The sequence below is a fragment of the Piliocolobus tephrosceles genome, chromosome 5 (assembly GCF_002776525.5).
Source record: "Piliocolobus tephrosceles isolate RC106 chromosome 5, ASM277652v3, whole genome shotgun sequence".
Lineage (NCBI taxonomy): Eukaryota > Metazoa > Chordata > Mammalia > Primates > Cercopithecidae > Piliocolobus > Piliocolobus tephrosceles.
Genome location: NC_045438.1, coordinates 127,029,032 through 127,051,287, shown reverse-complemented (window position 1 = coordinate 127,051,287; position 22,256 = coordinate 127,029,032). Strand labels below are relative to the sequence as shown.

General features: G+C 53.6%; 1 protein-coding gene across 7 annotated transcripts in view; it reads right to left on the bottom strand.

Annotated features, from left to right (window-relative positions):
- The window catches only part of TFEB (transcription factor EB), a 53,011-nt gene that overhangs the window by 16,458 nt on the left and 14,297 nt on the right, over positions 1-22,256 (bottom strand). Inside the window, exons 1-2 of one of the 7 annotated variants that reach the window (XM_023212780.1) lie at positions 5,699-5,717; positions 5,430-5,534 (exon numbers count right to left, since the gene is read on the bottom strand). The exons of 5 other annotated variants lie outside the window; for them this stretch is intronic. The gene's annotated coding sequence lies outside the window, so the exon portion shown is untranslated. Of the gene's footprint in view, positions 1-5,429; positions 6,005-22,256 lie in introns of those variants that run through there. One more of the 7 variants, XM_023212779.1, reaches the window with a different exon arrangement.

Genomic DNA, 22,256 nt, shown 5'->3' with positions numbered 1-22,256 from the left:
GCTCCAAAAGGGGGACCTGCACTATGCACTTCAGTGGCAGCAGAGCAAGACCCCAGGATGCGTTCTGCACCACCTCTCCCAGACCCCCTGCAGGGATGCACTGTGGGAGACTGCAGGGCTGGGGGCAGGGGGCAGTCAGGGGCTTGTTTTTAAATCTCTGAGCACCAGCAGGAGGTGGGGAGGAGGGAAAGGAAGGAGAGAAGACAGGAAGGGCGGTCACACAAGCTCCTGGCCCACTTAATGGCCTCCCGTTCCCACAGCTCAGGCCCATCAGCCCCAAGTTTCAGCTCACATCCCACAGGAAAGGGTGGGAACTGGCGCCTCCTGGCTGGCCAGACTGTTGGCCCAGGACAACAGGGGGAGCAGCTTCAAAGGCCATTGCAGACCAGAGAGTCGCCCTGTCCTATCCCACAGGGACCAGCTGGGTCCTGGCAAAGAAGACTGCCACTGGGCACGGCAGCATAGGGACGAGGGACATGTAGCTAAGAGGAACATGAAAGGAGAAACCAGAAAAGGATTCCACCCCTGTGATATGCATGGACTGGCCCAGCCACCCATGTGGACCCTCTGTCTCTGTGTCTGCTCCTCTCTCTTTCTCTCTTCTCCCTCTTTCTCACACATGCACACACACATGCACACATGTCCATGTGCACACGTGTGTAGCCGCATCCCTCAGCTGCCGCTTGCTGTCTAAGGATCCCCTTAGCAGGTAGCCACCTTTCTCCTGGGTTGGGGAGTGGTGATACTGAACCCCCACCCCTTGTGCCCCTGCACCTGCCTCCTGGGCACTCCATCTACTCCAGCCTCCTGCCTGTGTCTGCCATGCTTTGCTCTCTAGTTGTTTCCTTGCCACCTACCAGTCTCCTCAGCTACAAGGAAGTTTCAGATAAAACACATTTCTTCTTCAGAACCTCCACGCCATCTCACCCATCAGACTTTCCAGAGAGAGATGCAGGGCCCTCAAGGGCTGCTGATCCAATGACCCCCACACACACATTTGTCACCCACTTGGCAAACGCTCCGAGTCCCTCCCACATTGCACTGCTCGAGGGGCTTCTGTTCAATCACATTCATCCTCACAAACACTTGATGGGATAAACAGCAACACCAGCAGGATAGGAAACCAAGACTCAGAAAGGTTAAGTAGAGCGGGTGCCTACTTAATCTTAATCCCAGCACTTTGGGAGGCTGAGGTGGGCGGATCACTTGAGGTCAGGAGTTTGAGACCAGCCTGGCCAGCATGGCGAAACCCCATCTCTACCAAAAATACAAAAATTAGCTGGGAGTGGCAGCACACGCCTGTAGTCCCAGCTACTTGGGAGGCTGAGGCAGGAGAATGGCTTGAACTCAGGAGGCGGAGGTTACAGTGAGCTGAGATCAAGCCACTGCACTCTAGCCTGGGCAACAGAGCGAGACTCCGCCTCAAAAAAAAAAAGAAAAGGGAAAGAAAGGTTAAGCAGCTTGTCAGAGGTCACACTGTAAGAACACAGTGAAGTGCGAATTCAAGCCCAGGTCTCTCAGGTATGTGAACACCACCAGCTCCAGCAAAGGAGAGGAAACCTGGGGCCCATAGGAAAGGTCTCCCCATGTAGATGGCTTGCTGTCCCCTGCACTCCCAGCCTTGCCCCCCCAATTCCATGTCACCGTCAGCAAATCCTACAGAGGTTCCCCAGAGAAGCCTGCATGCTCCTCAGCCCTCCCAGACCCCACCCACAGATACTTTTTTTGCTAAATAGCCAAGACATTCATGCCCAGGAGGCTCAGAGGGTGACAAATCTGAATCTCACTGAGACGGTTAGTCCACCCGAGGGCCTGGGTCGGAGGGGGCGGAAGGGGAGGCTATATGAAGTTGGTCAGACAGAAATGTGATTCCAGGGATCAGAGATCTGGCACCAGATCATAGCGAAGTAAGAGTGGTAAGGGTTGGGGGAGGGGTGGGGCTCAGCCATAGATGGCTCCTAGGACAGGAAAGAGGCCTGAGGGCGAGAGAGGGGCTTAGAGACTGAAACTCCACTTGCCCCAGGTACCCTCTGACCCACCCCAGCGAACCTGCTCGCATCCCCTGCAGGGAAGATCAGCTAAGTTTTCACGGATGCTAGGTCAGCCTATGTGGCCAATGAGGTCCCTCTCCAGGGAAGATGAGGCCTAAGACTCTATCTGATTGGCCAGTTCATGCCATTGTGGATTTGGGGCCCACAAGCTCTGACTCTTTGAGATGAGTCTGTTTTGCAAGGGCTCCCTCAGCCCCCACAGGCCCAGCACAAAAGCCTACCTAAGGCCAGAGTGGGACTGGAAGACCTGCATCGGTATGCACCACCCAGCTGCGTGACCTTGAGCAAGTCCTGTCCCCCTCTCTGGGCCTCAAGGCCCTCACAAATAACATGCAGAGGCTGTGTGGGACCTCTTGTAGGCTCCCCGCCGTCTGCCTGGTGTGCTGATGGTTCTGGTTCTGGCAGCATGGATGCGTGCAGGGCTGGTCTGGTGGGATCGGCCTGTGGGGCTGGGAGGGGAAGAGCCAGGCACCAGTTTCACTGTCCCATGTGCTGGCTGCCCTGGCATTCGGGAGCTCCCTCTCCAGAGCCATGGCAGCCTTAGGATCCAGTCTTTGCTTTTCCATCTCCTCAGGAGAAAAGAATCCACACTCCAGCGTCTTCTGCTAGCTGCCAGCTGCTGAGGGCAGGGAAGGCTCGTTGATTTCAAGTGTGAGAAGACGCGGGCACAATGAGCACAGCCGGGCACACAGCGGGCACGCAGACCAGCTTCTGGCTCCTGGTCCCAAACCCAGTCACAGGCCCAGGACTCCCTGCATTTATCCTGAGTTGGCTAATAATCGCTCTCAGGGTCCCAGTACCTAAGCCACCCCTGCCTCAGTCCTCCCTGCCCCAGGCCCAGAGTCCTCAGAGCACTCTGACCCCACCAGTGCCTGGCTCCTGCCCCTGCTCCTTCATCACCTGCCACCCCAGCCTGGCCCCAGCCGCCCCAGCCTCCCTGTGGCTGGTCTGCTGTAAAGAACAACTCCCTGGCTTTGTTTTTAAGAGTCGAACCTGCTTCTGAGTACTTTGGAAATGACCAGTATACAAATGAAGTAGCCAGGTCTTCCTAAACAAAAGAAGACACTGGGGAGAGGAATGGGGGAGAAAGGACACAAACACCTATGGGCATGGACAACTGCATTAAATTCACAGAAGGTGGCCTGTTTTCTCTCAGGTGCAAACCAAGAGGCATTAGTACTGTGCACACTGAGTGCTTGCTCTGCACCAGGCGCTGTTCTGCGTTGATATGTGTTACTGATTTAATCCTCACAACAGCTTCATCCACCATGATGGAGGTGTTCACAAATCCCTGTTTTACAGAGGGGACTGAAAACTTGCCCAAGGTCACACAGTTGGTAGGAGCGGAACTGGGGCACCTGGTCTCCCCACAGTGTGCTGGGTGCCCCTGTGGAGAGTCTGTCTGGAAAGTGCCAGGGGAGGCAGGTAGGGGGTCTTGAGCCCATTAGTGAAGGGGCCCTTGGCTAAGCAGGTGGGGGCAGGACGCCAGCCTCCCTTCAGCTCTTGTTTCCTCTAGAACTACTCCCATTCAACCCTCCTTCCCCTCAAGACATCCTTTCCACCCAAACCACCCAGGACTGCCCTTGCAGTTCCCCAACAGAGCCTCAGCTCCCCTGCCTCCACCCCCACCGCATCATCTGTCCCAAGTCCGCCCTCTGGAAGACAGCCGGGCTTAGTGGATCATGAATATGCTCTGGACCCTGATGGACCAGAATTCAAATCTGGCTTTGCCATTTGTCAGCTTTGTGACTGGGGCAGGTGCTTAACCTCTCAGAGCCTCAGTTTCCCCATCTGTACAACAGGATGGCAGTAATGCCACCTTCCTCAGAGTCAGTGAGGGGGTAAATGGAACTGAAGTATGTGATGTGCCTAGCACCTTGGAGGTGGTCTATGAGTACTAGCTCCCTGCCTGGGTGACCACCGACCATCTGGCTGGACGGTGAGGGCCTTAGATGGGAGAGGGCCTCTTAAGGCATCACATGTCCTGTTTGCTGGTTAGAAACAGACTCTCAGGCGTCACCCAGACCCACAGAGTCAGAATCTGCATTCTAACAAACTGCCCTGGGAGACATGTGGGCACATTAAAGAAACTTTACTTGTTGTCTTCTGGGGACTTAGTTCCCTGGTTCCAAGCATGAAAACTGGTGGTGGGTGGGAGGACACAGTAGGGAAGCACAGGCCCCTGGTGGAAGCACAGAGCTATTTTAAAGGACAGGCAGGGCCCTTCTGAGCCCCACAGGGACGTTGAGCAGGCTGATTCTCAGGCCCAAGAGCCAAGGCAGAGGCCAGAACGCAAGGTTGCAGGTGGGCTCTGGCTCACTCAGTGCTGGGGCTCTGGCCCGCGCAGGAGGGGAAAATAATCCAGGTCTATGGGGAAACAGCTTCAAAGCTGAGATGGTTACCAGTGGAAAAGCAGCCCATTCAAACCACATGAGACACTCTCATTCATGCACACGCCACCTCTTTTTTTTTTTTTTTGAGATGGAGTCTCGCTCTGTCGCCCAGGCTCGAGTGCAGTGGCCGGATCTCAGCTCACTGCAAGCTCCGCCTCCCGGGTTCACGCCATTCTCCTGCCTCAGCCTCCCGAGTAGCTGGGACTACAGGCGGCCGCCACCTCGCCCGGCTAGATTTTTGTATTTTTTAGTAGAGACGGGGTTTCACCGTGTTAGCCAGGATGGTCTCGATCTCCTGACCTCGTGATCCGCCCGTCTCGGCCTCCCAAAGTGCTGGGATTACAGGCTTGAGCCGCCGCGCCCGGCCAAGCACACGCCACCTCTTATACACAAAGCACTGTCCACACATACACACTCACCATCACACACACACTGCACCAGGACTTGCCTGTTGGCCCAAAGAGCGGCTCCAGAAGAGAGCAGACAACCTTTGGGATAGTGTGTGCCTGGGCCTGTGTGCTCCACAGGAGGCCTGGGAGTGGGGAGGCTCCCACAGCAGGTCTAGGAGCCCACTGTCTCCTCTACAGGGCTCTGCCTCTGCCTCCCACCTGCCTACACCCCAGCTCCCTCTGAGCAATGAGAAACCTAAGTCCTGCTCACCTGAGGTTGGCAAGGACCCAGATTTTAATTGGTCACCTGCCTGCTGACTCCCCCTCTCCCCCAGTACACCAACATCTTCCTCACCAGGTTGCTGGGGGGTAATCAGCAGAGTGGAGCTCTGACCTCAGGGTTCCCTGAGAGGCAGCCGTACCGCAGGGCCTGTGCCCACTCCCATGCACACTCACACGGGACAGCTGTAAAGCCCGTCCTCTCCCCAACCACACAGCTTCTGAAGGGCCAGGGACCCTCATCCACCCTATCCATGAAGAGGTGACAGCTATCAACTCCACATCCATTTTCAGCTCAGAAACACACACCCACTGACCTCTTTCACCACCGCAGGCTGGACCTCTTCCACCATCACAGGACCCCCAGGCTCAGATGGGCTCCAAAGAGACCCTAAGTCGTGGGGCCAGAACCCCAAGCAGGCCTAGGATGCCCAAAAAAGAACCATCAACTAGGGAGGGTCAGTCTGGCCGCAGCAGAGTGTGTGATTTCACGGGTTCTGGAAAGGCCCTCAGCCCCAAAATATCTTCCCTCTGGGTCCGGAAATCCCTCCCAACCCTCAGATTCACTGCCGGGAGAGGCTCCCACCTGAAGCTCTCGTCAGTTCACACCCCTGGGAGAGGCAGCTGACAGCTGGCCTGAGAGCGGCCAAAGATGGGCAGGGGGAAAGTGGGTGCCAGGCCTGGTGACCGTCATCTCGCCAGGGCCTCCCTGCCCACGAGTTCCCACCAGAAGAGGGTGCTCTTCCTCCCCGACCCCAGAGTGCCGGTCCCCAGAATCCAGCACCTCTGGCCAGGGAGAGGGGCCTAGCAAGGAGGGACCTCAGCATGGCCCTCCACATCCATGCCAGGGGAAACCAAGGCCTGCCCCAACTGTCCCCTTGAGTAAGCTAAAGTGCCAGACAGCAGGATGGTATGGGAGCCCTGAGAGCAGGGAGGTCGGGGGCAGAAGGGGGAATTAACCAGGTTCCAAAATAGCACAGTTGGTTCTGCCTCACTTCACCCTGCTCAGTGTCTGGCAGCTTCTGCTTTCGATCTGAGTCACGCCTGGTGGGGGCAGGACAGGGCAGCCAGTGCTGGCAGAGGCCACTAGACAGCACAGGCAGCGGCCCAGGAACTCAGTGGGGGCTCTTCTCCCCTCATAACACACACCTACACTCACCCCCAACCACCCTTACCCCTGTCGTGCCCAAGAGCTGGGCTTCTGGGAAGAGCTAACAGGGACACAAAGTCCAGGGGGCTCCCGTGCCTGAATCCTATCCCAGCCCTGGGCCTACCCCAGGATTCCCAAATGCTGTCAGCTGCCCTGGACCCATAACTCAGCTCTGCCCCTGCCCTGTCATGTGCGCTCCAGCTGGCATCCCCACCCCATCTCTGTCAGGTAGCCAGAGGAGACCTGATCTGGAAGCCACCATCTCCCCCCGACAGAGGAGAAATGGCCTCCTATGGCAACATTCCAACAGCCCACCAAGCTACCCGACCACCGGACGGAGTGAGTGAGCGGTCCCCACCTGCCCCCATCTCCCCCCCGCCCACACCCAGGTATGAAAGAAACAGGAAGCAAAATTCACACACACACACACTTCCAGCTCTTTTCCTGTCCTTAAACACCATAAGAAGCACTTTGCCTTTACCATGACAGAGCGAGGAGTCAGGTGCCTTGAACCCTGCGTGTGGTGGGGTGGGGGGAGGAGCATTGGGAAGTCCGCTCTCCCTTCATCATTCTCTTCCACTCATCTGCGCTCCATGCCCTCCTGCCTGCCCAGCCCCAAGGCTCAGAGCTGCTCTTCTTTCCCCCAGAGTGGTGAGACTCAGGCAGCGGCTGCCTTATACCTTCTCCCTGGACCCAAGATGTTTGAGCTCAAACCTGAGACATAAACCCCACCTTCCAATGCCTGAACCCATCCTCTCTGTTCTCCTCCCAACAACACACCTGCCTGGAGGAAGCGCAGCCACCTTCCTATCCAAGTGGCGGAGTGGGGAGGTGATAGACTCGGGCTGCCATGGCTGGGCCTGCCCACAGGGTAGGGAATGGCACAGGCAGACATAGCCCTGCCCCCGCCACCCCAGCACATGCACCCAGAGCACACCTGGTTTGGAAATGAAACATCAAGGGGAAAGGCTGGGGCTGGCGGCTAGAGGAAGAAGACAGAGAGGCTGTGACTTGGCACGCATGCCTGTGGCCCGGGACCACGTCTCCAGCAGGAGAACACCGCCAGGCCCAGACCCTACCCCATCCCCATCTCCTTCCCTTCCCCTAGCCCCCACCCCAGAAAGTCTTACCTACACGCCACTTCCCTCTTTTAATTCTTCCCATTCCCTCAGCCCTGTAGGGTGTGAGACCTGCAGCCTGAAGCTGGGAGGTCTGGGGATGGGAACAGGTGGAGCCCAGGGGGAGAAGGCTCCTCTCCAGGAAGTAGGCATGACAGAGCCTGTGCCAGGGCAAACAGGTATGCCACTGCACTAAATGAGTCCCCCACCAAAATGTCCCTGAATTGCATTCTGTTCTTGACAGAGACACAGAGGGAGGTTACTAAGAGGCTCAGTTCCCGGCTGACTAAAAGGCAGCCACGTGGCAGCCATGGGGCTAGGGGAAGAGGCAGGGGCAGTGAGAGAAAGGAAAAGGAAGTCTGAAAAACCACTACAATCACAGTCTCAGGATGCTAGAGTTGGGAGGGAAGTGGAAGATGGCTCTAGGCTCTGTGGCGCCCAGCACGTCTGTACCTCCCTCTAGGAGAGGATGCCATGACACAGGGGTGTTGCTGGCCTTGCACAAGGCCTGGGAAGGGCGAGCCAGTGTCTGGCACATGGCAGGTGTCTCAGTCACACAGGTCACTTTCCTCTGCTATGAGCACCTGGAGGAATCCTGACAGCTTCCTCTTTTTGTTCATGGCACCTTGTAGATGCTCCTTAAGTATCTGTGAAACACAGTGAGCGTGGAACTGGCCGCTGGGGAAGAGTATGCCTGGGGAAGCCTCTTGGACATAGAAAGGGAGATGTGGGAAGAGGGCTTGGCAGACCCCTAGGACTGGGCTTGGTGAGGTGGCAAAAGCTATCAGGGCTTAGTCACACGCTCTGGGCCCTCACGATGTCAAAAGTGCCCACCTTAGGACTTCCGGGTGCCAGCACCTGAATTGGTGCCTGAGCCAATGAAGTTAGCACCCTCCCTTCCCCACCACCCCTTAGTCAAAGACCCCTATCACTTGACTGGGGAACTCTAAAGCATATTCTGCAGAGGCCTCCAATGGCAGTGAGCCTCAGGTGCCTAGTCACCTTGCTCCTTCGCACACATTTTATCAGCTTCCTTCCCTTCCTATCTCACGAATCCTACTCTACCACTGGTGCTCCCTGGGGGAGCCTCCCAAATAAACTGTTTGCACTCACATCCTTGCCTCAGCCAATGGGCCCCGAGGAGGCAGTTATGACCTGACATTGAACAGCTAACTCTAAAACTTAGAAATAAGGGCCAATAAAAGGGTCAGAGTAATGCAAGCTGGCCCACCCTACAGGGAAGGAGAGAGGCAGGCGTGTAAGACTCAGTCACTGGGGAGACTGGTCAAGCTGGATGCAATGGTCAAATGTGTACTTGGAACTCCCCCACTTGGCAGAAGGTAAGACTCAGTCCTCAAAGGCAGAGCTGGGAAGGTGGAGAGAAGAAAACAGGACTTGCCACAGTTGCAAGTTGCGTGGAGAAGAAACCTCCATACCGGGGGTAGTGACGGCAACATTAGGTTGCTGGTAGCAAATGCCAATAGGACTAGAAGCCCAGCATTGCCTTCTGCCCCTAGGCTGCTCCTAGGATAGAGCTATAGAGATCCAGCATTCCAGAACCTTGGCATGCCCATTCATTCGATAACACAGCTGTTATGTTCCACACTTAGAACTAGGCACTGGTGACACCAAGAGAGGCCATTTGATTAAACACTAAGAGAGTGTGCTTTGAACCTAGTTGAGCTGAATCCCAGATCTGTCACTTTCTAGCTGTGTGACCTTCATCAACTTACTTAATTTCCCAGGGTCTCAGTATCTTCATGTGTAAAATGAGGACAATATCCATCCTGGAGAATTTCTGTAGGGATTAAACGTAAAGTATCTAATGTAGTACCTGGCACAGGATAGGTGCTCAATAAATATTTGATGGATGCACGTATATAATGGATGGATGGATATAATGGATGCATGTATAAATGGATGGGTGGACGCATGAAAAGATAGATATAATGGTGGGTGGGTGGGTGGGTGGATGGATGGATGGATGGATATAATGGATGCATGCATAAATGGATGGGTGGACAGATGAAAAGGTGGATATAATCATGGGTAGATGAATGGATGGATGGATATAATGGATGAAAAGGTGGATATAATGGATAGATGTAGGCATGGATGGATGGATGGATGTTTAAAAGGAGATGAAAAAGGCACTAGTTGTCTGCATTGTTCCCATCTGGTTTAATATTCCTTTCCATTAAATTTATTTTTTATTTTTATTTTTGAGACAGGGTCTCACTCTGTCATCCAGGCTGGAGTGCAGTGGCACAATCACATCTCACTGCCGCTTCACCTTCCCAGGCTCAAACAATCCTCCCACCTCAGCCTCCCAAGTAGCTGAGACCACAGGTGTGTGACAATACACCCCACTAACTGTTTTTATTTTTTGTAGAGATGGGGGTCTCATTATGTTGCCCAGGCTAGTCTTGAACTCCTGGCCTCAAGCGATTCTCCTGCCTCGGCCTCCCAAAGTGCTGACCTTTCCACTAAATTTATTTTTTATTTTATTTTATTTTATTTTTTGAGACAGAGTCTTGCTCTGTCACCCAGGCTGGGGTGCAGTGGCCGGATCTCAGCTCACTGCAAGCTCCGCCTCCCGGGTTTACGCCATTCTCCTGCCTCAGCTTCCTCAGTAGCCGGGACTACCGGCGCCTGGCACCTCGCCCGGCTAGTTTTTCGTATTTTTTAGTAGAGACGGGATTTTGCCGTGTTAGCCAGGATGGTCTCGATCTCCTGACCTCGTGATCTGCCTGTCTCGGCCTCCCAAAGTGCTGGGATTATAGGCTTGAGCCACTGTGCCGGCCTCCACTAAATTTATAAACAAGAAAACAAGATCCCATCACTTCCTAATTTATCTATTTTGGAAATCTACATTTTCATTAAACAGTTTGACAAATATAAAGTAAGATACTTATAATGGGCCTTAGCCACATAACTGGGGCAGGGTCATTCCCTGAAGGATGTATAGGGTTACGTCAGAATAGAAGATATCCTCCTGGCTCAGGTGCCTTCATGCCAGCTCCCACCATGTGGTAACGCCATGCCAGTACCCATCTCTCAGCAAGTCGAACTCCACCCAACTCCTATTCCAGAGAAGGTGGATCAGGGATCAGGTAAAGGAAGGGGAAGCCAGGCAAAAGCACAGCAGGGAGAACAGGCCAGGATGGCCAAGGAGAAGCAGCCAAGAACAGAACACAGGGATTTGGGACAGGGGTGACTAGGGATCAGAAAGAAGAGACTGAAAAGCAGAGAGGATTTATTGTCTTCGGAGAAATGAAGAAATAAAATAGTCCTCAGAGAACAAGGGAGCAAAACCAAAATGAAAGAGGCCGGGCGCGGTGGCTCACGCCTGTAATCCCAGCACTTTGGGAGGCTGAGGTGGGAGGATCACGAGGTCAGGAGATCGAGACCATCCTGACTAACACGGTGAAACCCCATCTCTACTAAAAATACAAAAAAAAAATTAGCCTGGCATGGTGGCAGGTGCCTGTAGTCCCAGCTACTTGGGAGGCTGAGGCAGGAGAATGGCATGAACCCAGGAGCTGGAGCTTGCAGTGAGCCGAAATCACGCCACTGCACTCCAGCCTGGGAGACAGCAAGACTCCGTCGCAAAAACAAAACAAAACAAAACAAAAAATTAAATTGACTGAGCAACATAGAAAGATTGTTTTCCTGCTTCATCACCCCCAATTGCTCTCCACTACCCACCAGATAAAGTCCAAGCGCTCTAGTTGGGCCTCCAAAGCATGCAGGATCCCTCTCCTTAAACAGGCACTGGGTGCAGCCAAGGGGACCTCCCCACCCAATCTGGGCCCCCAGATCCTCCCCCAGTTCCTCTCCCACAGATTATCCGACTTCTCCTCTCTGGAAGCCCTGCTCCAGGGTCTCCTCCTCCTCCAGGCAGCACACCCTGACTTCACCCACCTCTGATCACCATTTGGGAACAATTACTTACTCTGTTCCAAGCCTGGTTCTGTGTCTGACACAAGAATACAAGGATGAATAAGACAGCCCCTGCCCTATGGTTCTTACAATCCAGCTTGGAAAAAACATCATTATCTGATATCATATATTGTATTTCTTCTACCACTATGGATACTACTAAAACTTGTATTGAGTTGTAAAACCATCTATCAAGGGTGGCTTCTAAAGTCATGATAGAGCCGGTGCCAGGCCCTCAGCTTCATCATGTATTAACTCATTTGGCCTTCCCAATGACACTAGGAAGTAGGAAATACTACTGTACTCATTTTACAAATGAGAAACAGGTACAGAGAAGTCGCCTGTCTGGTTTTCTCAGCTGCAGTGTGAACTCCTTGAGGGGTGTCCCTTGGTTTCCTCCTCTCCCACACAGGCTCCAGGTAGAGGACACTCGGACATGGTCCTCTGGGCTCAACATCCCCACCGCTGTGGCCTTGGGTGAAGGTATGCTGACTGGTGGGTGGGGATGGTATACATGCAGGAAAATGAGCGCCAGCAGAATGGAGGAGACAGACCTCCCACGTGGGGTATGAAGGGACATGGTCTCAGTGTCCCCTTCCAGCATCTCTCTTTCCCCGCCTGTCCCCAAGGTCCAGCCCTGGCATTTCACAATCCTGCAGTCACTGCAGAATTCCCTCTCCCTTGCTAAGAGGGCTGAGGTGGTGTAGAAGGAGGGAGCCAGGCTTCATGCCCAGGACAGACAGGGGAACAAAAGAGTGGGCTATTGGAGAACGGAGGAGCCCTTGAGCTCCCCCCAGCCCCAGGGGAAGCAAGCCTCTTGGAGTGAATAAGCCTAGCCTGGAAAGCAAAACACAGGGCAGGCCCCAAAAGGGTCATGTCTGGGCACCCTCACCTTGGCAGGGGGGTGGAGGAACATGGGCCTGTGGCAGAGGCAGGGCCCTCATGGCACTGAGCTGGGCTACCCCCTTGGCAGGCTCACCCAGCTCAGAGGCCTCTTCAGGCTGGGAAAGCTGAGGAGGTGGGCGACTCAGACCCAACTTAGAACAGAAGCATCAAGAGGCATTGAGTGGGGTTCTGGGTTGGTGAAGGGGGCTTCACACCAGCCTGTAGAGCTCAGGAGCGGCGGTCTAGTCCCCAGCCCTGGCCATACCTCACCTCAATATTCCTATCCCCTCCCAGAAGGCACAGTGGATGTACAGTGTGGGTAGAGCAGGGAAACTGAGGCACAGAGCCTGTCCTCCAGCTCTGGAAACCTACTCTGCCTGTGTGGCCACCAGCACCATCCTTGAAAATGAACCCCTATGCTTCTCACAAGCACACAGGACTCCAAATCCTACTGTTGCAGGGTCCTCTTCCACCCTGGGGACATGTATTTTCCAGAAAGAGGCTCCCCAAAGTGGGGCTGTGGAAAGAGGGCACCATGCCTTCTCCTGAGTCCTGGTCTGGGATTGGGTGATGAGCACAGTAAGGGGCTCAGCCACAGCCCTGGGCTCCAACCCCAGCTCTGCCTCTCACTAGCCATGAGGCCATGGGCAAGTTACTGAAGCCCCTCAGGGCCTCAGTTTCCTCCTCGGGGAATGCGGCTAAGTCTCCCTGCTCTTGTCTCTCATAGTTGATAGTATCCAAAAAGGTCCTGGTACCCCACCCAGGACTCATACCCTTAATCACTAGTCCTCCCTCTTCCTCCTCACCAGGGGCCCAAGGGCTCAAGCGCTGGCAGGGGCTGCTGAGGAGCTGACGGAGCCACTGCTGTTGATAGAGCCGGTGCCAGGCCCTGGGCAGGCACGGGGCCCAGGCACACAATGGGGCTGTGTGTGCACCCAGCGTTACTCTGGAGTGGAGCTGGGCAGGCTGGCATCTGGGGTCAGGCCAAGAATTCATGTCTCTGGAGAAAGCCTCCCCACCCCCTCCCAGGCGGCACAGCTCTTTCCAGGGGTGAGCGAGCACCACCCACTCTCCCACCCAGCCCAGGAAGGGAATGGGAACTTGCCCTGGTGGCAGGTACTGGGGAATGGGGACTCCTGAGTCTAGCCACTGGCTGGGCTGCTTGCTTGCCAGGCATTTTGGACCCATTACGTAATCTGGGGTTGCAGCCTCCTCTGTGGCCAGAGGGAGGGTGAAGTCTGCGGGGGCCAGGAAAAGGAGCAAGAGAAGTCTGGCTGCGACCCCCACCCCATACAGAGGGCCTCAGTCCTCCCTCCCCAGCTTACCAGGGCCCTGGGCTCAGCACAGGTTTTCTGAAGCACCCAGGACTCCTGGCCACTCAGCGGGCACCAAGGTGCTGGGGTACCCCAGGAGAGGAGCTGGCTCACTCCCCAGGGGAATGAGTCACCAGCTGGCTGCAGCCAGGATGGCCAGGCGAGTGGTGGGCAGGTGGAGCTTGTCCTCTCCCATCTCTGGCAGGTCTTCTTAAGCTGGAAAGCCACTCAGCTGGTATCAGTGCTGACCACAGCGTCCCAGCCCAGGCCTCATCGGGCCACTTCTTCTGGTGCAGGGACCGCCTGGCTGCAGGAAGCAGAGGGACTTGATGCCCTCCGGTCTCTACACTGACTCACTCTTATAGCTATAGGCATGGGCAGCCCACTCCTCTGTTTGTCTCTGAGAGGGTGTCAGGCTGCAGGGAAGGGCAGGGAAGGGCAGGGAAGGGCAGCCACCTACCCCCAGGGAGAAACAGGGTCTGAGGCAAGGAAGGAGGGGAGAACTCGGGCACCTGGTGGGAAGCAGGGAAAGGCAGATAGCCAGGCCACCTTACTCCTCAGGTTGTGGCCAAAACAGGGAGGGCCCCTTTGCATGAATCACTTTCTATTGTCCCCAGAGCCAGGAGGCACCCAGGAACAGGAGCTAACTGGCCCTGCTTCCTGGCTGGCTAGACATGTGGCACCCTCCCTCACGACCAGTCATAACGACACAGATAGGCGCCCTGATGCACGCCCCCTCACTCCCTGAAGGTCATACACAAAGTCACAGTGGCGGCCCAGCCCAGTGGACACAGTTGAATGGCCACCCATCCCCTGACACCCACAGGAACCCCCCAGCCTGAGCTAGAGCTGGCCACACCGCATCCTGTAGGCCCCGAACAGTGCTGAGTCTGGGAGCACCTCAGCTCCGAGGGCTCCTTCCTGGTCAGAAGGCAAGAACCTTTCCCAGCCAAGACCACTGCACTGAGTCCTGTGTGTGTGCGTGTGTGTGTGCGTGCGCGTGTGTGCGTGTGTGTGCGTGTGCGTACGCGTGTGCGTGTGTGCGTGTGTGTGCGTATGCATGTGATTCCACCACCCCTACCCTGAGAAATCACCCCCATGCCCTGAGCAAAGAGACGGTGAGAACCAAAGGGCCTTCAGAACCTGAGCATATTGTGCTTATTTTCCAGATGAACAAACTGTAACTTACATTGGGCAAGTGTCCTTGTTCTAGATTATGAATAAGGCTGAATCTGGAACCCAGGCTGGGGTAGCTTAAGGCTGGTCAGACAAAGCAGAGGATGGGGAAGAGGGAACAGGGGTGAGAAGGAAGAAAAGGGAGGCAGGGGAAGTTCACCACTACATCAGAGGTGCAGCCTTGCTGGTACCATTTCATTCATTCATTTCAAATATTTCTTGAGCACTTACTACATGCCAGCACTGTGGCAGGGCCTTTCTGCCCATATCACCCCTCCCTCCTGTGAGACACTGCTTCTGAGATGGACTATCGTCTTCAGGGAACCCCCATCCTGAGGGTGCAGGGAGACTGGGGCAGCACTGGAAGCTCTACCCTTGAGTGGCAGCCCAGCCCCAGAGAGGCCCTGGAGGCAGCCTCCTCTGTGCTCCACACCCTGAGGGATTCCAGCCCTCAGGGAATCCAGTGACCACAGCACTCCAGACCCTGATATACAGGTTGGGAGTCCATGCCAAGTCAGAGGGCACAAAACGTCAGACGACAAGGAGCCTGGGAGTCACCTACCAGAAAGTCCCAGGTTGATTTTAGCAGCAGAACTCCCATTTTCAGACAAAGTCGGCCTGGACCCTTGATATGTAAAACATGAGGATAAAGCAGCTCCATGGAGCACCTGGAGTCAGTATGAGGAGCAGGAGAGCAGCATGGGGAGTGGGGAGGATCACCCCACCTGGCCTCCAACCAGGGCCTCCCCCATGCTCCCAGACAGTATACAAGGCACCTTCTGGGATTGTGAGGAAGAATCTGAAAACCACAGTTTTCTCTGGCCTCTCCATGCTGCGGAAGCCTGGAGGAAGCAGGGAGTGTGTGCGGACCCCACAGCTCAGGGATAGCTAGGACCACAGCCCTGGCCCTCCCGACTTCCAGGCCAAGCTGTTCCCCAAGACTCTCAAGACAACAGGACCTCATCCTGCACATGGGAAAGGGACACAGCAACACCCCCACTCCCAAAAAATTCTCATGGGCCAGGCGCAGTGGTTCACTCCTGTCATCCCAGCACTTTGGGAGGCTGAGGTGGGTGGATCACCAGTTCGAGATCAGCTTGACCAATAAGGTGAAATCCCATCTCTACTAACAATACAAAAATTAGCCGGGTGTGGTGGCGCATGCCTGTAATGCCAGCTACTCGGGAGGCTGAGGCAGGAGAATCACTTGAACCCAGGAGGTGGAGGTTGTAGTGAGCCAAGATCATGCCTCTTCACTCCAGCCTGGGCGACAGAGTGAGACTCTGTCTCAATTAAGACAAAAAAAAAAAAAAGTATCATGGATTCAGGTCCTCCCACGCTCCCAAGTACAGGGCAAAATGCTCCACGTACATCATGCCTATGGCCCAGGTATTATCATCTCTTTCTTGTACATAAAGAAATGGGCGTTCAGAAAGATTAAGTGATTCATCCAAGATCACCCAACCTGTGAGAGGCAAAGCCCACATTCCAACCCAACACACAGCTCTTGCAGACTTCACCACCGTCATGATGCCTGGCTATAACCACTTCCTCTGAGCCCCACTGCAAGCCTCATCTCATCAAAGAAAAGCGCTAAGTCTCCTACCCAACTCACCCCAACAGGACGTCACACACAGAGCTTCTCAGTAATATAGCACTACCACTGCTACTAATACCACCACCTCTCTATCATACAGCACTTTCCACTTAGGCAGTTCATACAGTATTATCTTACTTAAACCCACAACACTACGCTCCCATCTCCATCTCACAGAGGAGGAAACTGAGGCATACAGAGGTTGATGAGTTGCCCAAGTTTACACAGCTAGGAAATAGCCAAGTTAGGATTCAATCCCAGGCAGTCTCACCCCAGTGCTACACCCCCCTCCCGATAATGTGTGCTGGCTCCTCCTTCAGTGGTAGCTGTCACAAGCACCCTAGTTTGGGGCTTGCCTCCCTCCTGTGAGGCCTCTCTGCAGGGGTCAGAGGCCAACTGGACCCCTGAGGGGTGGATGTGGAAAGCCTATCTGAGGAGCACCTTCAGCTCATCCTTTCCAGCTGTGGTAGCTCCACCCCCTCTTCCACCCACTCACAGGAGCTAGAGCTGGAAGGATGAGATGCTGGGAGAGCAATCAACGCACAAGCATGAATAGGACACCTACTGCATGCCCAGCTTCAAGCTGTGGCAGGTGCAGGAAGTAGAAGACTCTGTCCTTACTCTCCTGCCAGAGGCTCCAGTCCCCAGAAATGTCCAAAGGAGTAACCCCTGCCACCCCCACCCCCTTCAGTGCTGGCTGCACCAGATGTTGGCAACACTTAGAAACAGGGCTAAAAATAGACTCCATAATGAGTCTGTGCTAAGAATAACTTGGGCAACCAGCCCTTCAGGAGAGGACACTGTCTGCCAGGGAGCCACCACCTCCTCCCACCTCCCAACCCGGCCTGGCCTACCCCCTGGCCCGTCACTCGGAGTCCCCCACAGCCAGCAGAGGACCTGGAGCATTTCGACCCTAACTGCTGTGTTGATGGAGGCACTGGCATGCCCGCATGCACCCTACGTCACAAACCAGGTGACCGGTCACCCCCCATGAAGGGCGGGGGCATCAAAGGACTGAGCAGAAGCTGGTGGGGACTCCCTGCTCCAGGTACAGCTGTCCTGAGGCGCCATGTCACTTGAGTTGTTTCCCCACTCTAACACCAACTCCCAGCAGGAAGCTAGGAAAACAGGCCCCCAGCTTGAAATTCGTGCTTCATTTCACATCTCACCTGGGACATGGGTCCCTCGAGTCAGCTAGACTGGCCCACTTCAGACATGCTCAGGGGAACTGAGAGCAGAGAGGAGCAGCAGTACACTGAAGGGCAGACACCAACTGTGGCCAGGGGAAGGGATCAGAACTTTAGGGCCCAACCATGCTAGCTCCCACAGCCAGGGCCTCCTTTTCCCGTGTCCTCTTTGCCTCCAGAAATTATAAAAACTGTCAGACTCATGGATCCCATATCTGCATATGAACTGAAAATTATAGAGCACGTTCATGTCAGAGCTGAACTTCTCAAAAACTCCAGAAGACAGACAAGACAATGAGCTTCATTATACAATTGAGGAGAACGAGGCTCAGGAAATGGAATTAACTTGCTAGGGGCCCTGCAGCTGGGATGAAGCCTTATTGCCATCTATTAGTCTGAGAAGGATCTCCCAGCAGCCATCAACTAGGCATAGCTCCATCTCATAGCAACGCCCAGAAGGAAACAGACACCTTCTAATGCTGGAAGCCAGCGGGAGGGGGCCAGAAAAAGGTAAGGAGCCCTCAGGAAAGAAGCAGCAGCACACACAACACTTCTCTGAGGACAAAGGAAGGAGGAAGAGGAAGAGGTGTCCTGGGCAGAGCACTGGCCACGGAGTCAGGAGCAAGGAGTCTGGCCCTAACTCTGTTACAGGTAACTGCATAACCTGGGAAAATCCCTTCCTAAGTTTCATTCCAGGTCTTAGTTTCTCTATCTGGAAAATGGGGCTTTAAACACCAGGCCTTTGAGATACCCTGGAGTAGACCATGACCACATATTGGAGATGTACAACAAAAATTAGCATATCAAAGGTTCTGACAAGTCCTACAGCAAAGAAACCCATTTGGGGTTTTGTGTAGTTGCATGTATTTATGGAGTACAAGGTGATGCTATGATTTATGTGCACCATGTGGAATAATTAAATCAAGTTAATTAACATATACATCACCTCAAATTCTTGTCATTTTGGGTGGTAAGAACATTTGAATTTTTGTTTTGGGTTTTTTGTTTGTGTGTGTGTGTGTGTGTTTTTGGAGATAGGGTCTCGCTATGTCACCCAGGCTAGAGTGCAATGGCATGATCACAGCTCACTGCAGCTTCAACCTCCCAGGTTCAATTGATCCTCCCACCTCAGCCTCTCCCATAGCTGGAACTACAAGCATGCATCATCACATCTGGCTAATTTTTGTATGTTTTTGTTTGTAGAAACGGGTTTCATCATGTTGCCCAGGTTGGTCTCGAACTCCTGGGCTCAAGCAAGTCTCCTGCCTCGGTCTCCCAAAGCGTTGGTATTATAAGCATGAGCCGCCACACCCAGCCAAGAACATTTAAAATCAACTCTTAAATGATTTCAAAATACACGATACATTATTACTTACTATATTCACCATGCCGCATAATACATCTCAAGGAAAACAACTTATTCCTCCTGTTTAATTGAGGTTTTGTACCCATTGACTAGCATCTCCCCCTTCCCCCAACCCCTATTTTTCTTTTTTTTTCCCTTTGACTTACAATCTCCTGTGCCTGCTTGACCTCTAAACCTTTCCACAGAAAACATCTTGGGAAACCCTGGAATAGATGTGGAGCCACCAACTGAAATGCCTGCAGGGGCCAACAGGAAACATGAAAGCCTGAAGCAGGCCCAAACACAATCCGTCGGGACCTGCGGTCAGCTGCAAACCCTAAAGAATTCCTGAGAGCTCTGGAGCACGGGGGTCCCCAATCCCCAGGCCACAGACCCATACTAATCCACGGCCTGTTAGGAACCAGACCACACAGCAGGAGGTGAGTGGCAGGCAGGCAGGCAGGTGAGCGAAGTTTCATCTGTATTTGCAGCCACTCCCTGTCACTCACATTACCACTTGAGCTCCACCTCCTGTCAGATCAGCGGTGGCACTGGATTCTCATAGCAGTGCAAACCCTGTTGTGCACTGTGCATATGAGGGATCTAGGTTGCATGCTCCTTAGGAGAATCTAATGCCTGATGACCTGTCACTGTCTCCCGTCACCCCCAGATGGGACCATTAGTGGCAGGAAAACAAGTTCAGGGCTCCCACTGATTCTACATTATGGTGAGTTGTATAATTATTTCATCATATATTACAATGTAATAATAATAGAAATAAAGTGCACAATAAACGTAATGCTCTCGAATCATCCTGAAACCCTCCCCTGTTGTCCATCCATGGAAAAACTGTTTTCCATGAAACCAGTCCCTGGTGCCAAAAAGGTTGGGGACCGCTGGTCTAGCACTTCTATTTCACTGAAGGTCTCCTTCAGGACCCACCCAACATCCTCAACAACGCTATTGAGAGGATCAAGGAAGGGGTCAGTACCCTGTGTCACACAACTGAGGAGACTGAGACCTAGAAGGCCAGACACCCGGCCCAGGGTCACACAGCAGTTAATGGCATGCAGGAGAGGTCATGAAGCAGGTCCCATTTATTCAGCCCTTATTGTGTACTACATACTTCTCAGTCATTACCTCACACAGCTCTCACAACAACCCTTTGAGGAAGGCACAGAGGAAGAAACCAATGGTCAGAGAGTTTCAGTCACTGTTTGAGGACCCACAGCTAGAAAGCGGCACTACCTAGATTTGAACTCTGGTATCCTGAATCCAGAACTCAGGCCCTCAGGCCAGCTCTCTCACTTACTAGCTAGGTAACCTTGGGAGAGAGATTTAACCTCTCTGGACCTCAGTTTCCTCATCTGTAAAACGGGATAATAAAAAGACCTGCATTCGATTATCGTATAAAGTTTGCAAATATATAAAAGTGCTTAGCACAGCGCTGGCACACAGGAGTGCCAATATATGTGACCTGTCATTAAACACCACATTCTACTGTGGGAGCTCATGCCTGAGCCTCTGGGCTCTGTGCTCAGTGGGTTGGAAGCCACCCACAGCCTCCTGGAAACTGGCCCCTGCCAGTCAGTCCTGGGTTACTGCCTCTCCACCTGCCACCAGAGTCCCTCAAGCTGGGACTCCTAAGGTACTCAAGGATGAGTGGAGCTTTAGAGGTTGGGGGTTCCCAGATTAGGCCAGAGCTCAGTCTCATCCTCTGAGGCCCCTACTGGGCTGCCTGCACTCAAAGCTGGGGATGTTCCCAGCCTGCCACGGGCCACAGGCCTCTCCTCCCACTGCCCTGGGTCACAGGTAGAGAGGCCGGGGGCTCTCCAGACAGGCAGCTGATGTCCTCATGACTTTCCCCAATTCTCCCAGCCTTAAAGGCAACAATCACAACCCGCCCAGAGCTCTCCATACTTCCTGCAGCTGCTTCATCCACAAGATGGGCATCACCACCTAGGAGGCTGGCTGCTCAGGGGACAGTGTGCCTCCTTTACAGACGGAGAAACTGAGGCCCTGACCAGGCCAAGCACTTGCCAGGGCAGGGATCTAAAGAGTGGGAAGTCTTCTGGCTTCTGCACAGGGCTCAAGCTGAGAGCCAGGTTGCAGGCCAGGCCCACATGAGTCTCATCCATAGTGACTATAGATCCTGCAAGCTGGGGAAGGGGGCATCAGTAAGGCCAAGTCCTTCTCTACCCCACCCCACCCCAGCCAGGGAGACTGGCACATCCTTCACCCATATATAATTATTCCATCATATATTACAATGTAATGATCATAGATATAAAGTACACAATAAATGTAATGCTCTTGAATAATCCTGAGCCCCCAGACAACCTCCACCCAACCCCCTGCTCCAGAGAGCAGCTCCTGCCAGGCCTGGCCCTGCAGGCTTCCACTGACGGCAGCCTCCCACCTTTCCAGGTAGCTCTCCAACCCCCAGCCCCCAGGACCCAGGCCAACCATTCACCCCACCTCCTCTCATCGTCCCCACCTGACACAGGGTCACCGCCCAGGAATCCCTCTCTTACCACTCGGGTCCCTCCTTTGCTGACCACAGGCTCGGTAGCCACCTTGCTAAGAACTGGGCCCTGATTCTCCAGTCAGACCATGAGGTTTGCTGAGGCACCCTGGCCATAGTACTGCTGCTGCGTCTTATACTCAGTAGGTACTCCATAAACATGGCACAGGAGGGACAGAATCTCTGATGCGGTGGCACCAAAGTTTTGGACCATGACTCACAGAAAAATATACTTTATTTGACACTAGGCCCACATACACACACATACAAACACACACACACACGAAACGTGTTCTACACAACAATGCTTACTGATACTGAGCAATACACGTGAATATTTTCTAGTCTCTTCTTTTTCATTAAAAAAATATATTCATGGAGACCCACTAATACTGATTTCATGGCTGAATTAGGGTCCAGTTAGTGGCCCTGATCCACAATTCAAAAAACCTCCCTCCAAAAATATCTGTGCAGCCCAACTCCCTGCCTGGCGTGTGGCCCTCTCTACAACAGGTGCCTAATAATGGCATCCATCGATCAGACACTTACTCCAGGCCAGACCTGTGCTAAGCATGTTACTATGATGTCTCATTTCATCCTCACCATCACCCTAGGAAATAGGAACTGCTATCACCCCCATTTTAAATGTGGCGAAACTGAGGCCTGAGGCCACACAGTAACTGACTCAGACAGAGCTGAAAACCAGGCCTGTGTGAATCTGAAGCAATATTCAGAACCACCGCACCCTCATGCCCAAAAAGGAGTGGGCTTCAACCGCTCTCTCAAGACTACACACTGGCAGGGAGCTCAGTCTCCCAGGAAGTCTCTTCCAACTCCAACTACTAATAAGCCATTCCCTATATTATTATTATTATTATTATTATTATTATTATTATTATTATTATTA